The sequence below is a fragment of the Salmo salar genome, chromosome ssa25, assembly GCF_905237065.1.
Source record: "Salmo salar chromosome ssa25, Ssal_v3.1, whole genome shotgun sequence".
NCBI lineage: Eukaryota > Metazoa > Chordata > Actinopteri > Salmoniformes > Salmonidae > Salmo > Salmo salar.
In genome coordinates this window covers 52815161-52837400 of record NC_059466.1, presented here as the reverse complement: position 1 = coordinate 52837400, position 22240 = coordinate 52815161, and the positions used below count along the sequence as shown (strand labels likewise).

The window sequence follows — 22240 nt, the reverse complement described above, 5'->3', positions numbered from 1 at the left end:
ACTCCCTCCAACACGCCCACTGCTTTAGACACACCCACTCCTTCCAACACGCCCACTCCTTCCAACACACCCACTGCTTTAGACACGCCCACTGCTTTAGACACGCCCACTGCTTTAGACATGCCCCACTACGCCGAGACCAGTTCAGGAAGCAGCTACCTCCACATGTTTGGTGGGGAATGGAACCCTTACCAAAAAAAGAGAGCAGTTTTGAAACTGCAGTAAAAGTGCAGTAACTGTAGTTGACCGTGGTATTTTGGACGTAGTAACAGCATTATAACTACAGTTAAACTGCAGTTAAACTGCAATCTTTTTAATAAGGGAAATCCCAACCGGGAACGTTGTACATTCTGAGAATTTTCTGGCTCCTGTGGTAGAACCAACAACAGTCAACCCTGTGGTAGAACTATGGTACCTGCTGGACACAGCCACAGAACTAGAGGAGACTACTCCTCCGGCCACCAGGTGGCGCTGTCTGCGGATGAACTCATCTTCTTTTTGCAGCGTCTGCATGGTTCCTCTGTTTTTATATGTCAGAGGTAAAGTTTACAGTTTTGAATCATTTTGTGATGAAGTGTTTAGGATCAGGAGAAAGGAAATGCATATGTTTCATTAGGGTTTTTATTTTTCTTCGAGGTTACAGAAAAGCGTTTGTTTACGTTCCCAGTATGTTTCGAAGGATCTGCTTTTAAAAGGTAGGAAAGCTGTCTACTTGCTATCTGGATCGCTAGCTAATTTAGATGATGCTATATAACTAGTTTACAGTGGGATTCATCTGACCGTCAACTAGCTCTAACTAGCTAACTAACTAACGTTACTTATGAGGAGCTCATCTCTCCAATGTCAAAACTACTGATCTTCTTATGGGCTCCCGAGTGGCGAAGTGGTCTGTAGGCACTGCATCTCAGTGCAGTCCCTGGTTCGAATCCAGGCTGCATCACATCCGGCCGTGATTGGTTGTGTCCCATATCGCCGCCGGGTTTGGATGGGGTAGTCCGTCTCTGGGTCTATGGGTCTCTGGGTCTATGGGTCTCTGGGTCTATGGGTCTATGGGTCTCTGGGTCTATGGGTCTCTGGGTCTATGGGTCTATGGGTCTATGGGGCTCTGGGGCTCTGGGTCTATGGGTCTATGGGTCTCTGGGTCTCTGGGGCTCTGGGTCTATGGGTCTCTGGGTCTCTGGGTCTATGGGTCTCTGGGTCTATGGTTCTCTGGGGCTCTGGGTCTCTGGGGCTCTGGGTCTATGGGTCTCTGGGGCTCTGGGGCTCTGGGTCTCTGGGTCTATGGGTCTCTGGGGCTCTGGGGCTCTGGGTCTCTGGGTCTCTGGGTCTATGGGTCTCTGGGGCTCTGGGGCTCTGGGTCTATGGGTCTCTGCCTGGTTCAATGTTTCGCCTTTTATCGTTGTGGTTCTGCTTACGAATTCATGAATTTATCATTAACATTATGAATTGCTGAATAAAAGAGGCTCACAATGTATCGTAGTTTTACTCACTGTCAACATGATCTGACCCTCTTCAAATCAAATTAGGGCTGGACGATATGGACAAAATATCATGTGTTTTTTATTAGACGGTATTTTATGTTTTTGAATAATAAAAGTTAAAAATGTTCTTTAGGCTGGCAACACATACTGACTGTATATTCTAAGTGATTTTCAATGGGTCTTTCTCCATTCTGATTGTTATATACTGTTCAATTAAACTATTTTCAGAATTTAAATAATTTTCTCCATTTCCTGCACTCATGTGAGATCATTTCCACACTGCAAACAATCTACGCCTTATTTTTAAACAAATGTTGGAATTGCAATTTGACTTGTGATTTTAGAGCAAAACACTTGGGTGAAACTGTTGGAATCGTAGAAAATAATTATTTTTATTTCTATAGTTAGAATATAACAGTGGGCACTTTGAATACCGTGTTGACATGACAACAAATGAAAAAGCCAGGGAGGAGTTATTTTGACAGGGTAGGAACCACAGTGTTGACAAGTGTTTCCTAGGGGACCCTATAATCTTTGCCCTACGTTGCATGTTTTCACTTAGCTACTTCATGTAGTTAACATGCTTACCGTGTTCCTCCTTGATTTAGGTTTACAACATCACTGGTGTTATCGGGAGGTTTACAACATCACTGGTGTTATCGGGAGGTTCACAACATCGCTGGTGTTATCGGGAGGTTTACAACATCGCTGGTGTTATCGGGAGGTTTACAACATCGCCGGTGTTATCGGGAGGTTTACAACATCACCGGTGTTATCGGGAGGTTTACAACATCACTGGTGTTATCGGGAGGTTTACAACATCACTGGTGTTATCGGGAGGTTTACAACATCGCCGGTGTTATCGGGTGGTTTACAACATCACCGGTGTTATCGGGAGGTTTACAACATCGCCGGTGTTATCGGGAGGTTTACAACATCGCCGGTGTTATCGGGAGGTTTACAACATCGCCGGTGTTATCGGGAGGTTTACAACATCGCCGGTGTTATCGGGTGGTTTACAACATCACCGGTGTTATCGGGAGGTTTACAACATCACCGGTGTTATCGGGAGGTTTACAACATCGCCGGTGTTATCGGGAGGTTTACAACATCGCCGGTGTTATCGGGAGGTTTACAACATCAGCGGTGTTATCGGGAGGTTTACAACATCGACCGGTGTTATCGGGAGGTTTACAACATCGCCGGTGTTATCGGGAGGTTTACAACATCACCGGTGTTATCGGGAGGTTTACAACATCACCGGTGTTATCGGGAGGTTCACAACATCACCGGTGTTATCGGGAGGTTTACAACATCGCCGGTGTTATCGGGAGGTTTACAACATCGCCGGTGTTATCGGGAGGTTTACAACATCGCCGGTGTTATCGGGAGGTTTACAACATCGCCGGTGTTATCGGGAGGTTTACAACATCGCCGGTGTTATCGGGAGGTTTACAACATCGCCGGTGTTATCGGGAGGTTTACAACATCGCTGGTGTTATCGGGAGGTTTACAACATCGCCGGTGTTATCGGGAGGTTTACAACATCGCCGGTGTTATCGGGAGGTTTACAACATCGCCGGTGTTATCGGGAGGTTTACAACATCGCCGGTGTTATCGGGAGGTTTACAACATCGCCGGTGTTATCGGGAGGTTTACAACATCACCGGTGTTATCGGGAGGTTTACAACATCACCGGTGTTATCGGGAGGTTTACAACATCACCGGTGTTATCGGGAGGTTTACAACATCACCGGTGTTATCGGGAGGTTTACAACATCGCCGGTGTTATCGGGAGGTTTACAACATCGCTGGTGTTATCGGGAGGTTTACAACATCGCTGGTGTTATCGGGAGGTTTACAACATCACTGGTGTTATCGGGAGGTTTGGAAAGTATTCAGACCCCTTCACTTTTCCCATATTTTATTAGGTTACGGCCTTATTCTAAAATTGATTAAATCGTTTTTTCCCCTCAATCTACACACACTAACCTACAAAAACAGGTTATTAGACATTTTTGCTAATTTATATATGTAAAAAAAAATCACATTTACATAAGTATTCAGACCCTTTACTCAGTAGTTTGTTGAAGCACCTTTGGCAGCGATTACAGCCTCGAGTCTTCTTGGGTATGACGCTACAAGCTTGGCACACCTGTATTTGGGGAGTTTCTCCCTTTCTTCTCTGCAGATCCTCTCAAGCTCTGTCAGGTTGGATGGGGAGCGTTTCTGCACAGCTATTTTCAGGTCTCTCCAGAGATGTTTGATCGGGTTCAAGTCTGGGCTCTGGCTGGGCCACTCAAGGACATTCAGAGACTTGTCCCGAAGCCACTCCTGCGTTGTCTTGGCTGTGTGCTTAGGGTCGTTGTCCTGTTGGAAGGTGAACCTTCACCCCAGTCTGAGGTCCTGAGCGCTCTAGAGCAGGTTTTCATCAAGGATCTCTGTACTTTGCTCTGTTAATCTTTGCCTTGATCCTGACTAGTCTCCCAGTCCCTGCCGCTGAAAAACACCCCCACAGCATGATGCTGCCACCACCATGCTTCACCGTAGGGATGGTGCCAGGTTTCCTCCAGACGTGGCGCTTGGCATTCAGGCTGAAGACTTCAACCTTGGTTTCATCAGACCAGAGAATCTTGTTTCTCATGGTCTGAGTCCTTTAGGTGCCTTTTGGAAAACTCCAAGTGGGCTGTCATGTGCCTTTTACTGAGGAGTGGCTTCCGTCTGGCCAATCTACCATAAAGGCCTGATTGGTGGAGTGCTGCAGAGATGGTTGTCCTTCTGGAAGGTTCTCCCATCTCCACAGAGGAACTCTGGAGCTCTGTCAGAGTGACCATCGGGTTCTTGGTCACCTCCCTGACTAAGGCCCTTCTACCCAGATTGCTCAGTTTGTCCGGGCGGCCAGCTCTAGGAAGAGCCTAGGTGGTTCCAAACTTCTTCCATTTAAGAATGATGGAGGCCACTGTGTTGTTGGGGACCTTCAATGCTGCTGAAATGTTGTGGTACCCTTCCCCAGATCTGTGCCTCGACACAATCCTGTCTCGGAGCTCTATGGACAATTCCTTCGACCTCATGGCTTGGTTTTTGCTCTGACATGCACTGTCAACTGTGGGACCTTATACAGTGGGGGAAAAAAGTATTTGATCCCCTGTTGATTTTGTACGTTTGCCCACTGACAAAGAAATGATCAGTCTATAATTTTAATGGTAGGTTTATTTGAACAGTGAGAGACAGAATAACAACAAAATAATCTAGAAAATCGCATGTCAAAAATGTTATAAATTGATTTGCATTTTAATGAGGGAAATAAGTATTTGACCCCTCTGCAAAACATGACTTAGTACTTGGTGGCAAAACCCTTGTTGGCAATCACAGAGGTCAGACGTTTCTTGTAGTTGGCCACCAGGTTTGCACACATCTCAGGATGTAGGATCTCTATACCTGCCCCTAATCTCAGGAGGGATTTTAGGTAGATAGGCAGGTAGCCTAGTGGTTAGAGTGGAGGGGAGGCAGGTAGCCTAGTGGTTAGAGTGGAGAGGTGGCAGGTAGCCTAGTGGTTAGAGTGGAGAGGTGGCAGGTAGCCTAGTGGTTAGAGTGGAGAGGTGGCAGGTAGTCTAGTGGTTAGAGTGGAGGGGGGGCAGGTAGCCTAGTGGTTAGAGTGTAGGGGGGGCAGGTAGCCTAGTGGTTAGAGTGGAGGGGAGGCAGGTAGCCTAGTGGTTAGAGTGGAGGGGGGGGCAGGTAGCCTAGTGGTTAGAGTGGAGGGGAGGCAGGTAGCCTAGTGGTTAGAGTGGAGGGGGGGCAGGTAGCCTAGTGGTTAGAGTGTAGAGGTGGCAGGTAGCCTAGTGGTTAGAGTGTAGGGGGGGCAGGTAGCCTAGTGGTTAGAGTGGAGGGGGGGCAGGTAGCCTAGTGGTTAGAGTGTAGAGGAGGCAGGTAGCCTAGTGGTTAGAGTGTAGGGGGGGCAGGTAGCCTAGTGGTTAGAGTGGAGGGGAGGCAGGTAGCCTAGTGGTTAGAGTGGAGGGGGGCAGGTAGCCTAGTGGTTAGAGTGTAGAGGAGGCAGGTAGTCTAGTGGTTAGAGTGTAGGGGGGGCAGGTAGCCTAGTGGTTAGAGTGGAGGGGAGGCAGGTAGCCTAGTGGTTAGAGTGGAGGGGGGGCAGGTAGCCTAGTGGTTAGAGTGTAGGGGGGGCAGGTAGCCTAGTGGTTAGAGTGGAGGGGGGGCAGGTAGCCTAGTGGTTAGAGTGTAGAGGTGGCAGGTAGCCTAGTGGTTAGAGTGTAGGGGGGGCAGGTAGCCTAGTGGTTAGAGTGTAGGGGGGGCAGGTAGCCTAGTGGTTAGAGTGTAGGGGGGGCAGGTAGCCTAGTGGTTAGAGTGTAGGGGGGGCAGGTAGCCTAGTGGTTAGAGTGTAGGGGAGGCAGGTAGCCTAGTGGTTAGAGTGGAGGGGCGGCAGGTAGCCTAGTGGTTAGAGTGTAGAGGAGGCAGGTAGCCTAGTGGTTAGAGTGTAGAGGAGGCAGGTAGCCTAGTGGTTAGAGTGTAGAGGCGGCAGGTAGCCTAGTGGTTAGAGTGTAGGGGGGCAGGTAGCCTAGTGGTTAGAGTGTAGGGGAGGCAGGTAGCCTAGTGGTTAGAGTGTAGAGGGTGGCAGGTAGCCTAGTGGTTAGAGTGGAGGGGAGGCAGGTAGCCTAGTGGTTAGAGTGTAGGGGAGGCAGGTAGCCTAGTGGTTAGAGTGTAGGGGCGGCAGGTAGCCTAGTGGTTAGAGTGTAGGGGGGCGGGTAGCCTAGTGGTTAGAGTGTAGGGGAGGCAGGTAGCCTAGTGGTTAGCGTGGAGGGGTGGCAGGTAGCCTAGTGGTTAGAGTGTAGGGGTGGTAGGTAGCCTAGTGGTTAGAGTGTAGGGGAGGCAGGTAGCCTAGTGGTTAGAGTGTAGGGGGGGCAGGTAGCCTAGTGGTTAGAGTGGAGGGGGGGCAGGTAGCCTAGTGGTTAGAGTGGAGGGGGCAGGTAGCCTAGTGGTTAGAGTGTAGGGGCGGCAGGTAGCCTAGTGGTTAGAGTGTAGGGGGGAGGCAGGTAGCCTAGTGGTTAGAGTGGAGGGGAGGCAGGTAGCCTAGTGGTTAGAGTGTAGAGGCGGCAGGTAGCCTAGTGGTTAGAGTGGAGGGGAGGCGGGTAGCCTAGTGGTTAGAGTGTAAGGGAGGCGGGTAGCCTAGTGGTTAGAGTGTAGGGGGGCAGGTAGCCTAGTGGTTAGAGTGGAGGGGCGGCAGGTAGCCTAGTGGTTAGAGCGTTGGACTAGTAACCGAAAGGTTGCAAGATCGAATCCCTGAGCTGACAAGGTACAAATCTGTTGTTCTGCCCCTGAACAAGGCAGTTAACCCACTGTTCCTAGGCCGTCATTGTAAATAAGAATTTGTTCTTAACTGACTTGCCAAGTTAAATAAAGGTTAAATATATAAAAAATTATTAGCTAGCTAGCGATTAGCGTTAGTGGCTAACAAGATTTAGGCCCAACTTGCTAAGAAAAGACAAACCAGCTGTAAGAAACAAACTAATAGTGTAATTATATAATATATTATTATTATTATTATATATATCAAACTAATAGTGTAATTATATAATATATTATTATTATTATTATGTGTTGTATTGACCATGCAGACTGATTATACAAGTCTCTCCATGTGTTGTATCGACCATGCAGACTGATTATACAAGTCTCTCCATGTGTTGTATCGACCATGCAGACTGATTATACAAGTCTCTCCATGTGTTGTATTGACCATGCAGACTGATTATACAAGTCTCTCCATGTGTTGTATTGACCATGCAGACTGATTATACAAGTCTCTCCATGTGTTGTATTGACCGTGCAGACTGATTATACAAGTCTCTCCATGTGTTGTATCGACCGTGCAGACTGATTATACAAGTCTCTCCATGTGTTGTATCGACCGTGCAGACTGATTATACAAGTCTCTCCATGTGTTGTATCCACCGTGCAGACTGATTATACAAGTCTCTCCATGTGTTGTATCGACCGTGCAGACTGATTATACAAGTCTCTCCATGTGTTGTATTGACCGTGCAGACTGATTATACAAGTCTCTCCATGTGTTGTATTGACCGTGCAGACTGATTATACAAGTCTCTCCATGTGCTGTATTGACCGTGCAGACTGATTATACAAGTCTCTCCATGTGTTGTATTGACCATGCAGACTGATTATACAAGTCTCTCCATGTGCTGTATCGACCGTGCAGACTGATTATACAAGTCTCTCCATGTGCTGTATTGACCATGCAGACTGATTATACAAGTCTCTCCATGTGCTGTATTGACCGTGCAGACTGATTATACAAGTCTCTCCATGTGCTGTATTGACCGTGCAGACTGATTATACAAGTCTCTCCATGTGCTGTATCGACCGTGCAGACTGATTATACAAGTCTCTCCATGTGTTGTATTGACCATGCAGACTGATTATACAAGTCTCTCCATGTGTTGTATTGACCGTGCAGACTGATTATACAAGTCTCTCCATGTGTTGTATCCACCATGCAGACTGATTATACAAGTCTCTCCATGTGCTGTATTGACCGTGCAGACTGATTATACAAGTCTCTCCATGTGTTGTATCGACCGTGCAGACTGATTATACAAGTCTCTCCATGTGTTGTATCCACCGTGCAGACTGATTATACAAGTCTCTCCATGTGTTGTATCGACCATGCAGACTGATTATACAAGTCTCTCCATGTGTTGTATCGACCGTGCAGACTGATTATACAAGTCTCTCCATGTGTTGTATTGACCATGCAGACTGATTATACAAGTCTCTCCATGTGTTGTATTGACCATGCAGACTGATTATACAAGTCTCTCCATGTGCTGTATTGACCATGCAGACTGATTATACAAGTCTCTCCATGTGCTGTATCGACCATGCAGACTGATTATACAAGTCTCTCCATGTGTTGTATCGACCGTGCAGACTGATTATACAAGTCTCTCCATGTGTTGTATTGACCATGCAGACTGATTATACAAGTCTCTCCATGTGCTGTATTGACCGTGCAGACTGATTATACAAGTCTCTCCATGTGTTGTATTGACCGTGCAGACTGATTATACAAGTCTCTCCATGTGTTGTATCCACCGTGCAGACTGATTATACAAGTCTCTCCATGTGTTGTATCGACCATGCAGACTGATTATACAAGTCTCTCCATGTGTTGTATCCACCATGCAGACTGATTATACAAGTCTCTCCATGTGTTGTATTGACCGTGCAGACTGATTATACAAGTCTCTCCATGTGTTGTATTGACCATGCAGACTGATTATACAAGTCTCTCCATGTGTTGTATTGACCGTGCAGACTGATTATACAAGTCTCTCCATGTGTTGTATTGACCGTGCAGACTGATTATACAAGTCTCTCCATGTGTTGTATTGACCATGCAGACTGATTATACAAGTCTCTCCATGTGTTGTATTGACCATGCAGACTGATTATACAAGTCTCTCCATGTGTTGTATTGACCGTGCAGACTGATTATACAAGTCTCTCCATGTGTTGTATTGACCATGCAGACTGATTATACAAGTCTCTCCATGTGTTGTATTGACCATGCAGACTGATTATACAAGTCTCTCCATGTGTTGTATCGACCGTGCAGACTGATTATACAAGTCTCTCCATGTGTTGTATCGACCGTGCAGACTGATTATACAAGTCTCTCCATGTGTTGTATTGACCGTGCAGACTGATTATACAAGTCTCTCCATGTGTTGTATCGACCATGCAGACTGATTATACAAGTCTCTCCATGTGTTGTATTGACCATGCAGACTGATTATACAAGTCTCTCCATGTGTTGTATCGACCATGCAGACTGATTATACAAGTCTCTCCATGTGTTGTATCGACCATGCAGACTGATTATACAAGTCTCTCCATGTGCTGTATTGACCATGCAGACTGATTATACAAGTCTCTCCATGTGTTGTATCGACCGTGCAGACTGATTATACAAGTCTCTCCATGTGTTGTATTGACCGTGCAGACTGATTATACAAGTCTCTCCATGTGTTGTATTGACCGTGCAGACTGATTATACAAGTCTCTCCATGTGTTGTATTGACCGTGCAGACTGATTATACAAGTCTCTCCATGTGTTGTATTGACCGTGCAGACTGATTATACAAGTCTCTCCATGTGTTGTATTGACCGTGCAGACTGATTATACAAGTCTCTCCATGTGTTGTATTGACCGTGCAGACTGATTATACAAGTCTCTCCATGTGCTGTATTGACCGTGCAGACTGATTATACAAGTCTCTCCATGTGCTGTATTGACCGTGCAGACTGATTATACAAGTCTCTCCATGTGTTGTATTGACCGTGCAGACTGATTATACAAGTCTCTCCATGTGTTGTATTGACCGTGCAGACTGATTATACAAGTCTCTCCATGTGTTGTATTGACCGTGCAGACTGATTATACAAGTCTCTCCATGTGTTGTATTGACCGTGCAGACTGATTATACAAGTCTCTCCATGTGCTGTATTGACCGTGCAGACTGATTATACAAGTCTCTCCATGTGTTGTATTGACCGTGCAGACTGATTATACAAGTCTCTCCATGTGCTGTATTGACCGTGCAGACTGATTATACAAGTCTCTCCATGTGCTGTATTGACCGTGCAGACTGATTATACAAGTCTCTCCATGTGCTGTATTGACCGTGCAGACTGATTATACAAGTCTCTCCATGTGCTGTATTGACCATGCAGACTGATTATACAAGTCTCTCCATGTGTTGTATTGACCATGCAGACTGATTATACAAGTCTCTCCATGTGCTGTATTGACCATGCAGACTGATTATACAAGTCTCTCTATGTGTTGTATTGACCATGCAGAGTGATTATACAAGTCTCTCTATGTGCTGTATTGACCATGCAGACTGATTATACAAGTCTCTCCATGTGTTGTATTGACCATGCAGACTGATTATACAAGTCTCTCCATGTGCTGTATTGACCATGCAGACTGATTATACAAGTCTCTCCATGTGCTGTATTGACCATGCAGACTGATTATACAAGTCTCTCCATGTGTTGTATTGACCGTGCAGACTGATTATACAAGTCTCTCCATGTGTTGTATTGACCGTGCAGACTGATTATACAAGTCTCTCCATGTGTTGTATTGACCGTGCAGACTGATTATACAAGTCTCTCCATGTGTTGTATTGACCGTGCAGACTGATTATACAAGTCTCTCCATGTGTTGTATTGACCGTGCAGACTGATTATACAAGTCTCTCCATGTGCTGTATTGACCGTGCAGACTGATTATACAAGTCTCTCCATGTGTTGTATTGACCATGCAGAGTGATTATACAAGTCTCTCCATGTGCTGTATCGACCATGCAGACTGATTATACAAGTCTCTCCATGTGCTGTATTGACCGTGCAGACTGATTATACAAGTCTCTCCATGTGTTGTATTGACCGTGCAGACTGATTATACAAGTCTCTCCATGTGTTGTATTGACCATGCAGACTGATTATACAAGTCTCTCCATGTGTTGTATTGACCGTGCAGAGTGATTATACAAGTCTCTCCATGTGCTGTATTGACCGTGCAGACTGATTATACAAGTCTCTCCATGTGCTGTATTGACCATGCAGACTGATTATACAAGTCTCTCCATGTGTTGTATTGACCGTGCAGACTGATTATACAAGTCTCTCCATGTGTTGTATTGACCATGCAGACTGATTATACAAGTCTCTCCATGTGTTGTATTGACCGTGCAGACTGATTATACAAGTCTCTCCATGTGTTGTATTGACCGTGCAGACTGATTATACAAGTCTCTCCATGTGTTGTATTGACCGTGCAGACTGATTATACAAGTCTCTCCATGTGTTGTATTGACCATGCAGACTGATTATACAAGTCTCTCCATGTGCTGTATTGACCGTGCAGACTGATTATACAAGTCTCTCCATGTGCTGTATTGACCGTGCAGACTGATTATACAAGTCTCTCCATGTGTTGTATTGACCGTGCAGACTGATTATACAAGTCTCTCCATGTGTTGTATTGACCGTGCAGACTGATTATACAAGTCTCTCCATGTGTTGTATTGACCGTGCAGACTGATTATACAAGTCTCTCCATGTGCTGTATTGACCGTGCAGACTGATTATACAAGTCTCTCCATGTGCTGTATTGACCGTGCAGACTGATTATACAAGTCTCTCCATGTGCTGTATTGACCGTGCAGACTGATTATACAAGTCTCTCCATGTGCTGTATTGACCGTGCAGACTGATTATACAAGTCTCTCCATGTGTTGTATCGACCGTGCAGACTGATTATACAAGTCTCTCCATGTGTTGTATCGACCGTGCAGACTGATTATACAAGTCTCTCCATGTGTTGTATCGACCGTGCAGACTGATTATACAAGTCTCTCCATGTGTTGTATCGACCGTGCAGACTGATTATACAAGTCTCTCCATGTGCTGTATCGACCATGCAGACTGATTATACAAGTCTCTCCATGTGCTGTATTGACCGTGCAGACTGATTATACAAGTCTCTCCATGTGCTGTATTGACCGTGCAGACTGATTATACAAGTCTCTCCATGTGCTGTATTGACCGTGCAGACTGATTATACAAGTCTCTCCATGTGTTGTATTGACCGTGCAGACTGATTATACAAGTCTCTCCATGTGTTGTATTGACCGTGCAGACTGATTATACAAGTCTCTCCATGTGCTGTATTGACCATGCAGACTGATTATACAAGTCTCTCCATGTGCTGTATCGACCATGCAGACTGATTATACAAGTCTCTCCATGTGTTGTATTGACCGTGCAGACTGATTATACAAGTCTCTCCATGTGTTGTATCCACCATGCAGACTGATTATACAAGTCTCTCCATGTGTTGTATCGACCATGCAGACTGATTATACAAGTCTCTCCATGTGTTGTATCGACCATGCAGACTGATTATACAAGTCTCTCCATGTGTTGTATCGACCGTGCAGACTGATTATACAAGTCTCTCCATGTGCTGTATTGACCGTGCAGACTGATTATACAAGTCTCTCCATGTGTTGTATTGACCGTGCAGACTGATTATACAAGTCTCTCCATGTGTTGTATTGACCGTGCAGACTGATTATACAAGTCTCTCCATGTGTTGTATCGACCATGCAGACTGATTATACAAGTCTCATGTGTTGTATTGACCGTGCAGACTGATTATACAAGTCTCTCCATGTGCTGTATTGACCATGCAGACTGATTATACAAGTCTCTCCATGTGCTGTATTGACCGTGCAGACTGATTATACAAGTCTCTCCATGTGCTGTATTGACCGTGCAGACTGATTATACAAGTCTCTCCATGTGTTGTATTGACCATGCAGACTGATTATACAAGTCTCTCCATGTGTTGTATTGACCATGCAGACTGATTATACAAGTCTCTCCATGTGCTGTATTGACCGTGCAGACTGATTATACAAGTCTCTCCATGTGCTGTATTGACCGTGCAGACTGATTATACAAGTCTCTCCATGTGTTGTATCCACCATGCAGACTGATTATACAAGTCTCTCCATGTGTTGTATCGACCATGCAGACTGATTATACAAGTCTCTCCATGTGTTGTATCGACCATGCAGACTGATTATACAAGTCTCTCCATGTGTTGTATCGACCGTGCAGACTGATTATACAAGTCTCTCCATGTGTTGTATTGACCGTGCAGACTGATTATACAAGTCTCTCCATGTGTTGTATTGACCGTGCAGACTGATTATACAAGTCTCTCCATGTGCTGTATCGACCGTGCAGACTGATTATACAAGTCTCTCCATGTGCTGTATTGACCGTGCAGACTGATTATACAAGTCTCTCCATGTGCTGTATTGACCATGCAGACTGATTATACAAGTCTCTCCATGTGTTGTATTGACCGTGCAGACTGATTATACAAGTCTCTCCATGTGTTGTATTGACCGTGCAGACTGATTATACAAGTCTCTCCATGTGCTGTATTGACCGTGCAGACTGATTATACAAGTCTCTCCATGTGCTGTATTGACCGTGCAGACTGATTATACAAGTCTCTCGATGTGTTGTATCGACCATGCAGACTGATTATACAAGTCTCTCCATGTGTTGTATCGACCGTGCAGACTGATTATACAAGTCTCTCCATGTGTTGTATCGACCGTGCAGACTGATTATACAAGTCTCTCCATGTGTTGTATCGACCGTGCAGACTGATTATACAAGTCTCTCCATGTGTTGTATCGACCGTGCAGACTGATTATACAAGTCTCTCCATGTGTTGTATCCACCGTGCAGACTGATTATACAAGTCTCTCCATGTGTTGTATTGACCGTGCAGACTGATTATACAAGTCTCTCCATGTGTTGTATTGACCGTGCAGACTGATTATACAAGTCTCTCCATGTGTTGTATTGACCGTGCAGACTGATTATACAAGTCTCTCCATGTGTTGTATTGACCGTGCAGACTGATTATACAAGTCTCTCCATGTGTTGTATTGACCGTGCAGACTGATTATACAAGTCTCTCCATGTGTTGTATCGACCGTGCAGACTGATTATACAAGTCTCTCCATGTGTTGTATTGACCGTGCAGACTGATTATACAAGTCTCTCCATGTGCTGTATTGACCGTGCAGACTGATTATACAAGTCTCTCCATGTGCTGTATTGACCGTGCAGACTGATTATACAAGTCTCTCCATGTGCTGTATTGACCGTGCAGACTGATTATACAAGTCTCTCCATGTGCTGTATTGACCGTGCAGACTGATTATACAAGTCTCTCCATGTGTTGTATCGACCGTGCAGACTGATTATACAAGTCTCTCCATGTGTTGTATCGACCGTGCAGACTGATTATACAAGTCTCTCCATGTGTTGTATTGACCGTGCAGACTGATTATACAAGTCTCTCCATGTGTTGTATTGACCGTGCAGACTGATTATACAAGTCTCTCCATGTGCTGTATTGACCGTGCAGACTGATTATACAAGTCTCTCCATGTGTTGTATTGACCGTGCAGACTGATTATACAAGTCTCTCCATGTGCTGTATTGACCGTGCAGACTGATTATACAAGTCTCTCCATGTGCTGTATTGACCGTGCAGACTGATTATACAAGTCTCTCCATGTGCTGTATTGACCGTGCAGACTGATTATACAAGTCTCTCCATGTGCTGTATTGACCGTGCAGACTGATTATACAAGTCTCTCCATGTGTTGTATTGACCGTGCAGACTGATTATACAAGTCTCTCCATGTGCTGTATTGACCGTGCAGACTGATTATACAAGTCTCTCCATGTGCTGTATTGACCGTGCAGACTGATTATACAAGTCTCTCCATGTGTTGTATTGACCATGCAGACTGATTATACAAGTCTCTCCATGTGCTGTATTGACCGTGCAGACTGATTATACAAGTCTCTCCATGTGCTGTATTGACCGTGCAGACTGATTATACAAGTCTCTCCATGTGTTGTATTGACCATGCAGACTGATTATACAAGTCTCTCCATGTGCTGTATTGACCATGCAGACTGATTATACAAGTCTCTCCATGTGCTGTATTGACCGTGCAGACTGATTATACAAGTCTCTCCATGTGCTGTATTGACCGTGCAGACTGATTATACAAGTCTCTCCATGTGCTGTATTGACCGTGCAGACTGAATATACAAGTCTCTCCATGTGCTGTATTGACCATGCAGACTGATTATACGAGAGAGAGAGAGAGAGAGAGAGAGAGAGAGAGAGATGACTCAAGTAGAGGAGTAAACAAAACAAAAAAATTGACATTATACACAGGGTACCAGGCTATATACACAGGGTACCAGGCTATACACAGGGTACCAGGCTATACACAGGGTACCAGGCTATATACACAGGGTACCAGGCTATATACACAGGGTACCAGGCTATATACACAGGGTACCAGGCATATACACAGGGTACCAGGCTTATACACAGGGTACCAGGCTATACACAGGGTACCAGGCTATATACACAGGGTACCAGGCTATATACACAGGGTACCAGGCTATATACACAGGGTACCAGGCTATACACAGGGTACCAGGCTATATACACAGGGTACCAGGCTATATACACAGGGTACCAGGCATATACACAGGGTACCAGGCTATATACACAGGGTACCAGGCTATACACAGGGTACCAGGCTATATACACAGGGTACCAGGCTATATACACAGGGTACCAGGCTATATACACAGGGTACCAGGCTATATACACAGGGTACCAGGCTATATACACAGGGTACCAGGCTATATACACAGGGTACCAGGCTATATACACAGGGTACCAGGCTATATACACAGGGTACCAGGCTATATACACAGGGTACCAGGCTATATACACAGGGTACCAGGCTATATACACAGGGTACCAGGCTATATACACAGGGTACCAGGCTATATACACAGGGTACCAGGCTATACACAGGGTACCAGGCTATATACACAGGGTACCAGGCTATATACACAGGGTACCAGGCTATACACAGGGTACCAGGCTATATACACAGGGTACCAGGCTATATACACAGGGTACCAGGCTATATACACAGGGTACCAGGCTATATACACAGGGTACCAGGCTATATACACAGGGTACCAGGCTATATACACAGGGTACCAGGCTATATACACAGGGTACCAGGCTATATACACAGGGTACCAGGCTATATACACAGGGTACCAGGCTATATACACAGGGTACCAGGCATATACACAGGGTACCAGGGCTTATACACAGGGTACCAGGCTATATACACAGGGTACCAGGCTATACACAGGGTACCAGGCTATATACACAGGGTACCAGGCTATATACACAGGGTACCAGGCTATATACACAGGGTACCAGGCTATATACACAGGGTACCAGTACCGAGTCAAATGTGCAGGGGTACGAGGTAATTCAGGTAGATATGCACAAATAACTAGGAATAAAGTGACTAGGTAACAGGTAAATGTGACGAGTCCAGGAAGCTATTTGGTTTGACTTGTAATTCCTCTCCAGCTTCCTGAGTCTCTGGGGCGGGTTGAGTGGCCAGGACCAGGATGGAGTCGGCGCTGTTGGATGGCTGGAAGGAGGAGAGGGCGGAGCTGAGGGCGGAGCTATCTCGCATGCAGAATGAGCTGGCTGAGAGTCACGCTGAGAGAGAGGAGCTGGAGTCACGTGCCCAGGCCCTCACAGACAGGGTGAGTCCCCACCTCCCCCAGGCCCTCACAGACAGGGTGAGTCCCCACCTCCCGCAGGCCCTCACAGACAGGGTGAGTCTCCACCTCCCCCAGGCCCTCACAGACAGGGTGAGTCCCCACCTCCCGCAGGCCCTCACAGACAGGGTGAGTCCCCACCTCCCCCAGCCCCTCACAGACAGGGTGAGTCCCCACCTTCCCCAGGCCTCGCCCCCAGGCCCTCACAGACAGGGTGAGTCCCCACCTGCCCCAGGCCCTCACAGACAGGCTGAGTCCCCTCCTCCCCCAGGCCCTCACAGACAGGGTGAGTCTCCACCTCCCGCAGGCCCTCACAGACAGGGTGAGTCCCAACCTCCCCCAGGCCCTCACAGACAGGGTGAGTCCCCACCTCCCCAGGCCCTCACAGACAGGCTGAGTCCCCTCCTCCCCCAGGCCCTCACAGACAGGGTGAGTCCCCACCTCCCCAGGCCCTCACAGAGGGTCCCTACCAAGGAGATCACAGAGCACCAACACATTCACAAGTTCCATCACCTTAGCCAAATACATTTAAACTCAATTTTTCACAATTCTTGACATTTAATCCTAGTAAAAATTCCCTGTCTTAGGTCAGTTAGGATCACCACTTTATTTTAAGAATGTGAAATGTCAGAATAATAGTAGAGAGAATGATTTATTTCAGCTTTTATTTCTTTCATCACATTCCCAGTGGGTCAGAAGTTTACATACACTCAATTAGTATTTGGTAGCATTGCCTTTAAATTATTTAACTTGGGTCAAACGTTTTGGGTAGCCTTCCACAAGCTTCCCACAATAAGTTGGGTGAATTTTGGCCCATTCCTCCTGACAGAGCTGGTGTAACTGAGTCAGGTTTGTAGGCCTCCTTGCTCGCCCACACTTTTTCAGTTCTGCCCACAAATGTTCTATGGGATTGAGGTCAGGGCTTTGTGATGGCCACTCCAATACCTTGACTTTGTTGTCCTTAAGCCATTTTGCCACAACTTTGGAGGTATGCTTGGGGTCATTGTCCATTTGGAAGACCCATTTGCCACCAAGCTTGGCACATCTAGCCACTGGGATTTTTGCCCATTCTTCAAGGCAAAACTGCTCCAGCTCCTTCAAGTTGGATGGGTCCTGCTGGTGTACAGCAATCTTTACGTCATACCACAGATTCTCAATTGGATTGAGGTCTGGGCTTTGACTAGGCCATTCCAAGACATTTAAATGTTTCCCCTTAAACCACTTGAGTGTTGCTTTAGCAGTATGCTTAGGGTCATTGTCCTGCAGGAAGGTGAACCTCCGTCCCAGTCTCAAATCTCTGGAAGACTGAAACAGGTTTCCCTCAAGAATTTCCCTGTATTTAGCGCCATCCATCATTTATTCAATTCTGATCAGTTTCCCAGTCCCTGCCAATAGGAAAAACATCCCCACAGCATGATGCTGCCACCACCATGCTTCACTGTGGGGATGGTGTTCTCGGGGTGATGAGAGGTGTTGGGTTTGCGCCAGACATAGTGTTTTCCTTGATGGCCAAAAAGCTACATTTTAGTCTCATCTGACCAGAGTACCTTCTTCCATATGTTTGGGGAGTCTCCCAAATGCCTTTTGGCAAACACCAAACGTGTTTGCTTATTTTTTTCTTTAAAGCAATGGCTTTTTTTCTGGCCACTCTTCCGTAAAGCCCAGCTCTGTGGAGTGTACGGCTTAAAGTGGTCCTATGGACAGATACTCCAATCTCCGCTGTGGAGCTTTGTAGCTCCTTCAGGGTTATCTTTGGTCTCTTTGTTGCCTCTCTGATTAATGCCCTCCTTGCCTGATCCGTGAGTTTTGGTGGGCGGCCCTCTCTTGGCAGGTTTGTTGTGGTGTCATATTATTTCAATTTTTTAATAATGGATTTAATGGTGCTCCATGGGATGTTCAAAGTTTCTGATATTTTTTATAACCCAACCCTGATCTGTACTTCTCCACAACTTTGTTCCTGACCTGTTTGGAGAGCTCATTGGTCTTCATGGTGTCGCTTGCTTAGTGGTGTTGCAGACTCTGGGACCTTTCAGAACAGGTGTATATATAATGAGATCATGTGACAGATCATGTGACAATTAGATTGCACACAGGTGGACTTTATTTAACTAATGATGTGACTTCTGAAGGTAATTGGCTGCACCAGATCTTGTTTAGGGGCTTCATAGCAAAGGGGGTGAATACATATGCACGCACCACTTATCAAATGTTTATTGAATTTAAAAATATATATTTTAATAATTTATTTTGTTCATTTCACTTCACCAATCTGGACTATTTTGTGTCGGTCCGTTACATGAAATCCAAATAAAAATCTATTTAAATTACAGGTTGTAATGCAACAAAATAGGAAAAAACGCCAAGGGGGATGAATATTATTGCAAGGAACTGTACTGGCAACTTCAGGAGAGTAATGGCAGAATCTGAGAAAACCAGCGAGAGGAGCTGGTGAGGTTAAGGATTTTCTCTTCTGGTTATCTAGATCTCTGGCATCCTCTTGAGGCATTTGTCCTATTTCATCAAACCGTAAGCTTAACGCACCAGACAAGCTCAATGCATATAGTTGATTTTATTAAAACGCATATGGAAAAATACATGTTTAAATATTTTGAACAGACAACTTTCGGTCGACCAAGATTTGTTTTAGTCAGGGACAGCCCTACTTTCTTTCAATCCATTTACCAATACATATACGCTCATATACACTACTATTTCAAAAGTTTAGGGTCACTTAGAAATGTCCTTGTTTTCCATGAAAACATACATGAAATGAGTTGAAAAATGAATAGGAAATATAGTTAAAACGTTGGTTATAAATAATGATTTTTTAATTGAAATAATAGTGTCCTTCAAACTTTGATTTCGTCAAAGAATCTTCCATTTGCAGCAAATTACAGCCTTGCAGACCTTTTGGCATTCTAGTTGTCAATTTGTTGAGGTAATCTGAAGAGATTTCACCCCAATGCTTCCTGAAGCACCTCCCACAAGTTGGATTGGCTTGATGGGTAGTTCTTACGTACCATACGGTCAAGCTGCTCCCACAACAGCTCAATAGGGTTGAGATCCGGTGACGGTGCTGGCCACTCCATTATAGACAGAATACCAGCTGACTGCTTCTTCCCTAAATAGTTCTTGCATAGTTTGGAGCTGTGCTTTGGGTCATTGTCCTGTTGTAGGAGGAAATTGTCTCCGATTAAGCGCCGTCCACAGGGTATGGCGTGGCGTTGCAAAATGGAGTGATAGCCTTCCTTCCTTCAAGATCCCTTTTACCCTGTACAAATCTCCCACTTTACCAGCACCAACAGCATCCCCAGACCATCACATTGCCTCCACCATGATGACAGATGGCGCCAAGCACTCCTCCAGCATCTTTTCATGTTTTCTGCATCTCACGAATGTTCTTCTTTGTGATCCGAACACCTCAAACTTAGATTCATCTGTCCATAACACTTTTTTCCGATCTTCCTCTGTCCAGTGTCTGTGTTCTTTTGCCCATCTTAATCTTTTCTTTTTATTGGCCAGTCTGAGATACGTCTTTTTCTATTGCAACTCTGCCTAGAAGGTCAGTATCCCGGAGTCGCCTCTTCACTATTGACGTTGAGACTGGTGTTTTGTGGGTACTATTTAATGAAGCTGCCAGTTGAGGACTTGTGAGGTGACTGCTTCTCAAACTAGACACTCTAATGTACTGGTCCTCTTGCTCAGTTGTGCACCGGGGCCTCCCACTCCTCTTTCTATTCTGGTTAGAGCCAGTTTGCGCTGTTCTGTGAAGGGAGTGGTACACAGCGTTGTACGAGATCTTCAGTTTCTTGGCAATTTCTCGCATGGAATAGCCTTTATTTCTGAGAACAAGAGTAGACTGATGAGTTTCAGAAGAAAGTCTTTGTTTCTGGCCATTTTGAGCCTGTAATCGAACCCACAAATGCTGATGCTCCAGATACTCAACTAGTCTAAAGAAGACCAGTTTTATTGCTTCTTTAATCAGAACAACAGTTTTCAGCTGCGCTAACATCAATTGCAAAAGGGTTTTCTAATGATCAATTAGCCTTTTTAAAATGATAAACTTGGATTAGCTAACACAACGTGCCATTGGAACACAGGAGTGATGGTTGCTGATAATGGGCCTCTGTACGCCTATGTAGATATTCCATAAAAAAATCTACAATTTCCAGCTAAAATAGTCATTTACAACATTAACAATGTCAACACTGTATTTCTAATCAATTTGATGTTATTTTAATGGACCAAAAAAAAAGTGTTTTTCTTTTAAAAAAAAAAAAAAAAAAACCCAACAAGGACATTTCTAAGTGAATCCAAACTTTTTTTGAATGGTAGTGTAACTACCTCTCTGTCTCTATCCCCTGGTTAGCTGTCCCAGTCACTGGACCCATCCCTGTCCCTGCCTCTGCACCTGGACAGTGAGTTGAGAAGGAAGATGCGAGATGGCAGAGAGAGGGAAGCCAGGCAGGCTCTACTCATCCACAAACTGCAGAACAAGGTCAGGGTTTTTGAAAGGGTTGACGCTGTGGGGGGCTATAATGGACTTGTATGTGGCGACGTTTTAAGAGCATAAAGTCATCAGTCAATGATCAGCGACTGAGCAGAATTGACGCTTTTAAACATTAAAGGCCATGAAAATAATTGTTGGTCTATTTGTTTACACCGTGATCATATGGTCTGTTGTCAGGTGCTGGAATACCGGGATCGGTGTCAGGGATTGGAAAACCACGTGAAGACTGAAGAAAGAGAGCTCCTGAACCGTGAGGTTAGAGGGAAATCTACCATTTGATGAATACTTTATTTAAGGTATTCAAACCCATTTAAGATCCGAATCTTGATTAAGTGTGTTTTTTTTTTAAATGCTGTAGTTCTATTGAATCTGTATATCAGCAGAGAGGAAGAGGCGACGCGAGTTGGATAAAACAAAATCTGTATTTTTCAGCAGGCGGTGTTTTTTTTTGAGATGAGTGTCGAATTTGTTTACAAAAATTATTAATAGCTTATTTGCTATGTGTGGATTATTTGATGGAATATAAGTTTTGCAATGATTAGGTTGTTACGAGTGTAGTGATATAAGTAGGAATTGTGACATTCTGACAACTTTGAGAAAAATCACTTTTATATCGGCGTTGTGCCTGGTCATCACAAGGTACCACAGACACAAATTCATAAACCCGCTATTTCTACAATTTATTTTCTTAAAATGTGATTTTAAACCTAACCCTAACCACACTGCTAACCTTACGCCTGACCCTAACCCCTAACCCTAACCCCTAACCCTAACCCTAACCCCTAACCCCTAACCCTAACCCCTAACCCCTAACCCCTAACCCCTAACCCTAGCCCCTAACCCTAACCACACTGCTAACCTTACACCTAACCCTAACCCTAACCCCTAACCCCTAATCCTAACCCTAACCCCTAACCCCTAATCC

At 45.2% G+C, this 22240-nt stretch overlaps 1 pseudogene; it reads left to right on the top strand.

Moving 5' to 3' along the window:
* Window positions 1-509: 509 nt before the first annotated feature.
* LOC106591428 (trichohyalin-like) overlaps window positions 510-22240 on the top strand; it is a 64962-nt pseudogene continuing 43231 nt past the window's right edge.